At 45.6% G+C, this 9601-nt stretch overlaps 1 long non-coding RNA gene across 1 annotated transcript in view; it reads right to left on the reverse strand.

Moving 5' to 3' along the window:
- Positions 1-2030: 2030 nt before the first annotated feature.
- Positions 2031-9601, reverse strand: part of LOC135562791 (uncharacterized) — a 45756-nt gene continuing 38185 nt past the window's right edge. The window contains exon 2 of the long non-coding RNA XR_010460108.1: positions 2031-4151. This is a non-coding gene — a long non-coding RNA (uncharacterized LOC135562791). The remainder of the gene's footprint in view (positions 4152-9601) is intronic.

The raw sequence follows: 9601 nt of genomic DNA on the forward strand, positions 1-9601 counted from the left end.
TAAAGTGTTTCTAACCAGAGGTGTGAGTCTGTATCACCGTGACAAAGTAGTTTCACCCAGGAGGAGTGATTTTTAAACTACCGCTGTCAGGAGAAATATTAGTCTTTCATTACAGCATGGCTTGTTGCTAGGAGCGACCAGGCTAGCTCAGGGTGATGTCACCTCACTGCCTCATTTACTACAGTAGCTTCTACTTGTAGAGAGGAGCAACCACACACACCATGATGTCTATGTCTCTCTTTTTGCTAAACCCACTACAACAACATCCCATTGTGGCTCCCGAGTGCCAGAGCGGTCTGAGGCACTGCTTCTCAGTGCTAGAGGCGTTCACTACAGACACCCTGGTTCGAATCCAGGCTGTAGCACAACCGGGCCGTGATTGGGAGTCCCATAGGGCGGGTCCACAACTGGCCCAGCGTCGTCCGGGTTTGGGCCGGTGTAGGCCATCATTGTAAATAATAATTTGTTCTTAATTAACTGACTTGCCTCGTTAAATAAAGGTTTAAATTAAAAAATGTAAAATCATAAAAAGAGACAACAGGTATGGATTACTAGTCCACACACACACACACACGCACGCACACACACACACACACAACAAATAACACACACACACACAACACACACGCACACACACACACACGCACACACACACAACACATACACATAACACACACGCACACACACACATAACACACACACACACATAACACACACACACACGCACACACATAACACACACACACACACACACACACATAACACACACACACACATAACACACACACACACATAACACACACACACACACATAACACACACACGGGAGATTTTTAACAATATTGGTATTATACACTGAACAAAAAATATAAACGTAACATGAGTCATGTGACTTTACATGAGCTGAAATACAATACCTTTTGGGGGGGGTTCACAAATTTGCTTACACCCCTGTTAGTGAGCATTTATTTTTTGCCAAGATAATCCATCCATCTGACAGGTGTGGCATATCAAGAAGCTGATTAAACAGCATGATCATTACACAGGTGCACCTTGTGCTGGGGGACAATAAAATGCCACTCTAAAATGTGCAGTTTTGTCCCACAACACAATGCCTCAAGTTGAGGGAGGGTGCAATTGGCATCTTGACTGCAGTAATGTCCACCAGAGCTTTTGCCAGAAAATGCAATGTTCATTTCTCTACCATAAGCCGCCTCTAAAGCAGTTTTAGAGTATTTGGCAGTACGTCCAACCGTGTGGGCGAGCGGTTTGCTGATGTCAACGTTGTGAACAGATGGCCCCACGGTGGAGGTGGGGTTACGGTATGGTGTTTACTGATGTCAACGTTGTGAACAGAGGGCCCCACGGTGGGGTTATGGTATGGTGTTTGCTGATGTCAACGTTGTGAACAGGTATGGTGTTTACTGATGTCCCACGGTGGAGGTGGAGGTGGGGTTATGGTATGGTGTTTACTGATGTCAACGTTGTGAACAGAGGGCCCCACGGTGGAGGTGGGGTTATGGTATGGTGTTTACTGATGTCAACGTTGTTAACAGAGGGCCCCACGGTGGAGGTGGGGTTATGGTATGGTGTTTACTGATGTCAACGTTGCTAACAGAGCGCCCCATGGTGGCGGTGGGCTTATCAATGACAATTTGAATGCACAAAAATACCGTGACGAGATCCTGAGGCCCATTGTTTTTGAAGGTATCTGTGACCAACATATGTATATCATAAATATATATATATATTCCCAGTCATATGAAATCCATAGATTAGGGCCAAATGAATTTATTTCAATTGACTGATTTCCTCACTGTAATTCAGTCAAATTAATTAATCATGTTGTGCTTATATTTTTGTTCAGTATATATAATAATATTCACTGATTGTACAAAAACACTAAGAACACCTGCTCTTGGTGTGCTAGCAGATACCCATAGACTTCCAGTCATCGCGCTAACGCTAGTTAGCATTGGCTAGCAAAATTCCTTCATACTGGACACAGAAAAAGAAAAATGACTCTGAAGTAGATAAAGGGCTTCAATGGCAAAATCCCAAGGTATCCCTTTAATGAATCCCACAGTTCCCGAACACACTCTTTTTCTCACACATACAGTACATATTACACTGTGCAGTAATTAGAACCCATAGAGCTGCTTTAAGTGATACAGTCTGTGTGCTCACACCTCCGCCTCTATCCATCACTTCCTGTGTCTTCTGTTGCTGTCTATCGTCTGCCCTCTTCTGTTGCTCTCTCTCGTCTGCCCTGTTCTGTTGCTGTCTCTCTCGTCTGCCCTCTTCTGTTGCTGTCTCTTAGTATTCTATGTTGCTGTCTCTCTCGTCTGCCCTCCTCTGTTGCTGTCTCTTAGTATTCTATGTTGCTGTCTCTCTCGTCTGCCCTCCTCTGTTGCTGTCTCTTAGTATTCTATGTTGCTGTCTCTCTCGTCTGCCCTCCTCTGTTGCTGTCTCTTAGTATTCTATGTTGCTGTCTCTCTCGTCTGCCCTCCTCTGTTGCTGTCTCTTAGTATTCTGTTGCTGTCTCTCTCGTCTGCCCTCTTCTGTCCCCGTCTCTCTCGTCTGCCCTTTCTGTTGCGGTCTCTTAGTATTCTGTTGCTGTCTCTTAGTATTCTGTTGCTGTCTCTCTCGTCTGCCCTCTTCTGTCCCCGTCTCTCTCGTCTGCCCTTTCTGTTGCGGTCTCTTAGTATTCTGTTGCTGACTCTCTCGCCTGCCCTCTTCTGTTGCTCTCTCGTCTGCCCTCTTCTGTTGCTCTCTCGTCTGCCCTCTTCTGTTGCTCTCTCGTCTGCCCTCTTCTGTTGCTCTCTCGTCTGCCCTCTTCTGTTGCTCTCTCGTCTGCCCTCTTCTGTTGCTCTCTCGTCTGCCCTCTTCTGTTGCTCTCTCGTCTGCCCTCTTCTGTTGCTCTCTCGTCTGCCCTCCTCTGTTGCTGTCTCTCTCATCTGCCCTCCTCTGTTGCTGTCTCTTAGTAGTCTGTTGCTGTCTCTCTCATCTGCCCTCCTCTCTCTTTCCTGTCCTGTTTGTAAAAAGTGTAAAAGTTAACAATTGTTTTAATAGTAATTTCACTGGCTTCACATCGCCTGCAAATACTTGTACTTTTTCACTGTCTGTATTTCACCTCTTATAATTTGTGCAAATAAATACAACTAATTAGAATATATAGAGCACCCTGAAGTGATACAGTCTACTGTGTGCTTAATCCACCTCTGTTCTCTCTCCATCTGCCCTCGTCTGTCACTTTCTGTGTCTTGTCTGGTGTCTCTCTCTTCTGTTGCTGTCTCTGTGTCTTGTCTGGTGTCTCTCTCTTCTGTTACTGTCTCTGTGTCTTGTCTGGTGTCTCTTCTGTTGCTGTCTCTCTGGTGTCTCTCTCCATCATATCCTATTCTTCTGTTGCTGTCTCTGTGTCTTGTCTGGTGTCTCTCTCCATCATATCCTATTCTTCTGTTGCTGTCTCTGTGTCCTGTCTGGTGTCTCTCTCTTCTGTTACTGTCTCTGTGTCTTGTCTGGTGTCTCTCTCCATCATATCCTATTCTTCTGTTGCTGTCTCTGTGTCTTGTCTGGTGTCTCTCTCTTCTGTTGCTGTCTCTGTGTCTTGTCTGGTGTCTCTCTCCATCATATCCTATTCTTCTGTTGTTGTCTCTGTGTTTAGTCTGGTGTCTCTCTCCATTATATCCTATTCTTCTGTTGCTGTCTCTGTGTTTTGTCTGGTGTCTCTCTCTCTTCTGTTGCTGTCTCTGTGTCTTGTCTGGTGTCTCTCTCCATCATATCCTATTCTTCTGTTGTTGTCTCTGTGTTTTGTCTGGTGTCTCTCTCCATGATATCCTATTCTTCTGTTGCTGTCTCTGTGTTTTGTCTGGTGTCTCTCTCCATGATATCCTATTCTTCTGTTGCTGTCTCTGTGTCTTGTCTGGTGTCTCTCTCCATGATATCCTATTCTTCTGTTGCTGTCTCTGTGTCTTGTCTGGTGTGTTTCTAGTATTTCAATCCAAAACGGTCAAGGGGATACTGGGGTAGTTTAACTTGTTTTGTGCCTAGGTCACCTAAATCCTCCTCTTCCCTACCATTTGTCCCTGGCTGATGCTGTTCTAAATGCTCCACTGGCCTGCTGTTCTCATCTGTCCTCCTCCTTGGCTCATCTGAAAAGGTAGAAAGGTAGAGGTGCAACATGTCATTAGTTCGTTTTAAAGGGCGACTTCCACTTCCTGATTTGGCCTCATTTTAGATTTGGTTCATTAAGAAATGCAAGTGGCCCTGACGTGAGTTGGTTTCGGGGTGGTTTGTGTGATTTGATGTCGTGTGTGTGTGTGTGTGTGTGTGTGTGTGTGTGTGTGTGTGTGTGTGTGTGTTCGCAGGTGGGAAGACTGACTTTGGATATCCGTTAATACATTACAATGTAATTGGGACAGTATTTTCATGTTGCACATCTTTCAGTAGTCCCCATTAAATGCTTTCAATATTTGTATATGAATTTCTACAATGTATAGTTGGTTTGAGGTTTTTAAGTCATTGAAATGTGGAGCTATAGGAACTGTAACATTCTGTCCCATGTACATTCTAAAATGTACAGATGGTCCCTAACTAGCCACATAGGGATATCCAAAGTCAACCCAAATTTACCACAGGCATTATGATCGGGTCGCGTAAAGTTGCACTCCAAATGGATGATTACTTGTGTGCTGCCAGCTGCGGGCATGTTGGCATGATTGAAACAAACTCAACCTTTATTTTTTTGTTGTGATGCAGTTTTGGACGAGACTGACTTTACGACCAAAATTATCCTATTTACACTTTAGTAGTACATTTTTGGCAGTATAATAAATGTCGTTGACTCATGTCGAGGGGCGTGTGTCGGTCTGGGAGGAGAGGTGTGTGTGTGTGGTAATGCACTGCCGTTTGGTGTGCAGCACGTTGGCAGTGCATGCTGGCACTTGTAGTGCAGCGCATCTCGCGGGCTGTATGGAAACGGGGCAACGTTTATTGCCAACTCAAATCATTGCGCGGGCCGGATGGAAATGTGTCACGGGCCGGATTCGGCCAGCAGACCTGGAGTTTAGCACGTGCCCAAGGCTATATGAATATAAAAAGAGACATGAGCCAACAAAAACAAACAAAAAAAACATATCTTAAGAATGGAATAAGTTATAACCTCTAATGATTAATTTAATTGTATCAGTTCTAACAGCTAACGTGAGATTAATAGATTAACATAATTTAAAGGAACTTTGGTATTTTCAATATTTCACACAATCTACCCACAAAGCTGGCCATCTTTTTCCCTCTCTTCCTGGCTGCTCTCCTCCTTCTCTTCTAAGTTCAATTTTTTTAGTTTGTTGTCATATACACCTGATGGAGTACACCTGATGGAGTACACCCGATGGAGTACACCCGATGGAGTACACCCGATGGAGTACACCCGATGTAGAACACCCGATGTAGAACACCCGATGGAGTACACCCGATGGAGTACACCCGATGGAGTACACCTGACGTAGTACACCTGATGGAGTACACCTGATGTAGTACACCTGATGGAGTACACCTGATGTAGTACACCTGATGTAGTACACCTGATGTAGTACACCTGATGTAGTACACCTGATGGAGTACACCCGATGTAGTACACCTGATGGAGTACACCTGATGTAGAACACCCGATGGAGTACACCCGATGGAGTACGGAGTACACCCGATGTAGTACACCCGATGTAGTACACCCGATGGAGTACACCCGATGTAGTACACCCGATGGAGTACACCTGATGGAGTACACCTGATGTAGTACACCTGATGGAGTACACCTGATGTAGTACACCTGATGTAGTACACCTGATGTAGTACACCTGATGTAGTACACCTGATGGAGTACACCTGATGGAGTACACCCGATGTAGTACACCTGATGGAGTACACCCGATGGAGTACACCCGATGTAGTACACCCGATGTAGTACACCCGATGGAGTACACCTGTAGTGGTAGTACACCTGATGGAGTACACCCGATGTAGTACACCCGATGTAGTACACCCGATGTAGAACACCCGATGGAGTACACCCGATGTAGAACACCTGATGGAGTACACCTGATGTAGTACACCTGATGGAGTACACCTGATGTAGTACACCTGATGTAGTACACCTGATGTAGTACACCTGATGGAGTACACCTGATGGAGTACACCCGATGTAGTACACCTGATGGAGTACACCCGATGGAGTACACCCGATGTAGTACACCCGATGTAGTACACCCGATGGAGTACACCCGATGTAGTACACCCGATGTAGTACACCCGATGGAGTACACCCGATGTAGTACACCCGATGTAGTACACCCGATGGAGTACACCCGATGTAGTACACCCGATGTAGTACACCCGATGTAGAACACCTGATGGAGTACACCTGATGGAGTACACCTGATGTAGTACACCTGATGGAGTACACCTGATGGAGTACACCTGATGGACCTGATGGAGTACACCCGATGGAGTACACCCGATGGAGTACACCCGATGGAGTACACCCGATGTAGTACACCCGATGGAGTACACCCGATATGGAGTACACCCGATGGAGTACACCCGATGGAGTACACCTGATGGAGTACACCCGATGTAGTACACCCGATGTAGAACACCCGATGGAGTACACCCGATGGAGTACGGAGTACACCCGATGTAGTACACCCGATGTAGTACACCTGATGTAGTACACCTGATGGAGTACACCCGATGTAGAACACCCGATGGAGTACACCCGATGGAGTACGGAGTACACCCGATGTAGTACACCCGATGTAGTACACCCGATGGAGTACACCTGATGTAGTACACCTGATGGAGTACACCTGATGGAGTACACCCGATGGAGTACACCCGATGGAGTACACCCGATGTAGTACACCCGATGTAGAACACCCGATGGAGTACACCCGACGTAGTACACCTGATGGAGTACACCTGATGGAGTACACCTGATGGAGTACACCTGATGGAGTACACCCGATGGAGTACACCCGATGTAGAACACCCGATGGAGTACACCCGATGGAGCACGGAGTACACCCGATGTAGTACACCCGATGGAGCACCCGATGGAGTACACCCGATGTAGAACACCCGATGGAGTACACCCGATGGAGTACACCCGATGGAGTACACCTGATGGAGTACACCCGATGTAGAACACCTGATGGAGTACACCTGATGGAGTACACCCGATGTAGAACACCTGATGGAGTACACCTGATGTAGAACACCCGATGGAGTACACCCGATGGAGTACACCCGATGTAGTACACCCGATGGAGTACACCTGATGGAGTACACCCGATGTAGTACACCCGATGGAGTACACCTGATGTAGTATACCTGATGGAGTACACCTGATGTAGAACACCCGATGGAGTACACCCGATGGAGTACACCCGATGTAGTACACCCGATGTAGTACACCTGATGGAGTACACCTGATGGAGTACACCCGATGTAGTACACCTGATGTAGTACACCTGATGGAGTACACCTGATGGAGTACACCTGATGTAGAACACCCGATGGAGTACACCCGATGGAGTACACCCGATGTAGTACACCCGATGGAGTACACCTGATGGAGTACACCTGATGGAGTACACCCGATGGAGTACACCTGATGGAGTAGCCAGTGTAATGAAATGCTCCGTTGCAGGTTAACCGCAACAACAAAAGAACAAGTAAGTAGCTAAGCGAATAAAGACCGTAATAATAATTAAATTCTCAATGTAATAATTTCACCAATTTAATAAATGGGAAGTGTTGATTAACAAATCGTTAAATATCAGTGCATTTGGAAAGTATTCAGACCCCTTTCGTTACGTTACAGCCGTAAATCTCAACATCCCATAATGACAAAGCAAAAACAGCTTTTTAGATTTTTGTTGTTGTAAATGTACTCAAAATAAAAAAAACACTGAACAATTACATAAGTCCTCAGACCCTTTACTCAGTACTTTACTCAATGTTTACCCCCCCCTCATCATTCTACATACAAAACCCCACAATGACAAAGGAAAAACATATTTTTAGATATTTAATATGTATCATATTTACATAGGTATTCAGACCCTTTACTCAGTACTTTGTTGAAGCACCTTGGACAGAGATTACAGCCTCGAGTCTTCTTGGGTATGACGCTATAAACTTGGCACACCTGTATTTGGGGAGTTTCTCTCATTCTTCTCTGCAGATCCTCTCAAGCTCTGTCAGGTTGGATGGGGAGAGATGCTGCATAGCTATTTTCAGGTCTCTAACAGATATGTTTCGATCGGGTTCAAGTTCAGGCTCTGGCTGGGACACTTAGAGGATATTCAGAGACTTGTCCGGAAACCACTCCTGCGTTGGAAGGTGAACCTTCGTCCCAGTGCGATGTCCTGTGCTCTGGAGCAGGTTTTCATCAAGGATCTCTCTGTACTTTGCTCCATTCATCTTTCCCTCAATCCTGACTAGTCTCCCAGTCCCTGCCGCTGAAAAATATCCCCACAGCGTGTTGCAACCACCTCCGTGCTTCACTGTAGGGATGGTGCCAGGTTTCCTCCAGATGTGACACTTGGCATTCAGGCCAAAGAGTTCAATCTTGGTTTCATCAGACCAGAGAATCTTGTTTGTCATGTTCTGAGAGTCCTTTAAGGTGCCGTTTGGCAAACTCCATGTGGGCTGTCATGTGCCTTTAACTGGGGAGTGGTTTCCATCTGGCCACTCTACCATAAAGGCCTGATTGGTAGAGTGCTGCAGAGATGGTGGTCCTTCTGGAAGGTTCTCCCATCTCCACAGAGGAACTCTGGAGCTCTGTCAGATCGACCATCGGGTCTTGGTCACTTCCCTGAAAAAGGCCCTTCTCCCCCGATTGCTCAGTTTGGCCGGACGGCCACATCTAGGAATTGTGTTGGTGGTTCCAAACTTCTAACCATTTAAGAATGATGGAAGACACTGTGTTCTTGGGAAAAATCTATGGTCTGTTTACATATATTTATAATTTAGATGCTATTTATACAGAAAATGTGTATAAAACCCATATTAAGTGCTTTTATAAATAGCGAATGGCGCTACTGCCATTCAATCCAATTAAACTGGTTTGGATTTCTCCCTGACCAATATGGCTGCCAATTTTCAAACCCATTCTGGAACTTTTGAGGGGTTTATGAGATTTCCCCTCTTGTAATTTGATAGGATCTCTATGTATGCAATGCTCTCATTTCCAGGTCACTGTTCCGTCACGTTTTTTTTCTGGGTGAGGTTGTCATGGTAACGGCAGGTTAACGTGCAAACAAGAAAACACTAGAGCAAAATGTTCCAAGTTCGGAGGTTGTATATGAAGGATCTGGTTTGTGTCAGGATTGAGATCCACATATGAAGGTGGTATAAAATAGATCAGATTCCATGTGTTTTTCTGCCTTTCACACATTAAAAGGGACAAGATCTGAATTGGACTGCCTGTGTAAACGCAGCCATATAGAGTCAAAGGCCAACCGAGATTTCAGAGTCTCCAGACAACCCGCTACAGCCATTCTAAATAGAACAGTACTGTAGTCCACAAACGATTACAACT

This window comes from Oncorhynchus nerka, linkage group LG20 (genome assembly GCF_034236695.1).
Source record: "Oncorhynchus nerka isolate Pitt River linkage group LG20, Oner_Uvic_2.0, whole genome shotgun sequence".
Classification (NCBI taxonomy): Eukaryota; Metazoa; Chordata; class Actinopteri; order Salmoniformes; family Salmonidae; genus Oncorhynchus; species Oncorhynchus nerka.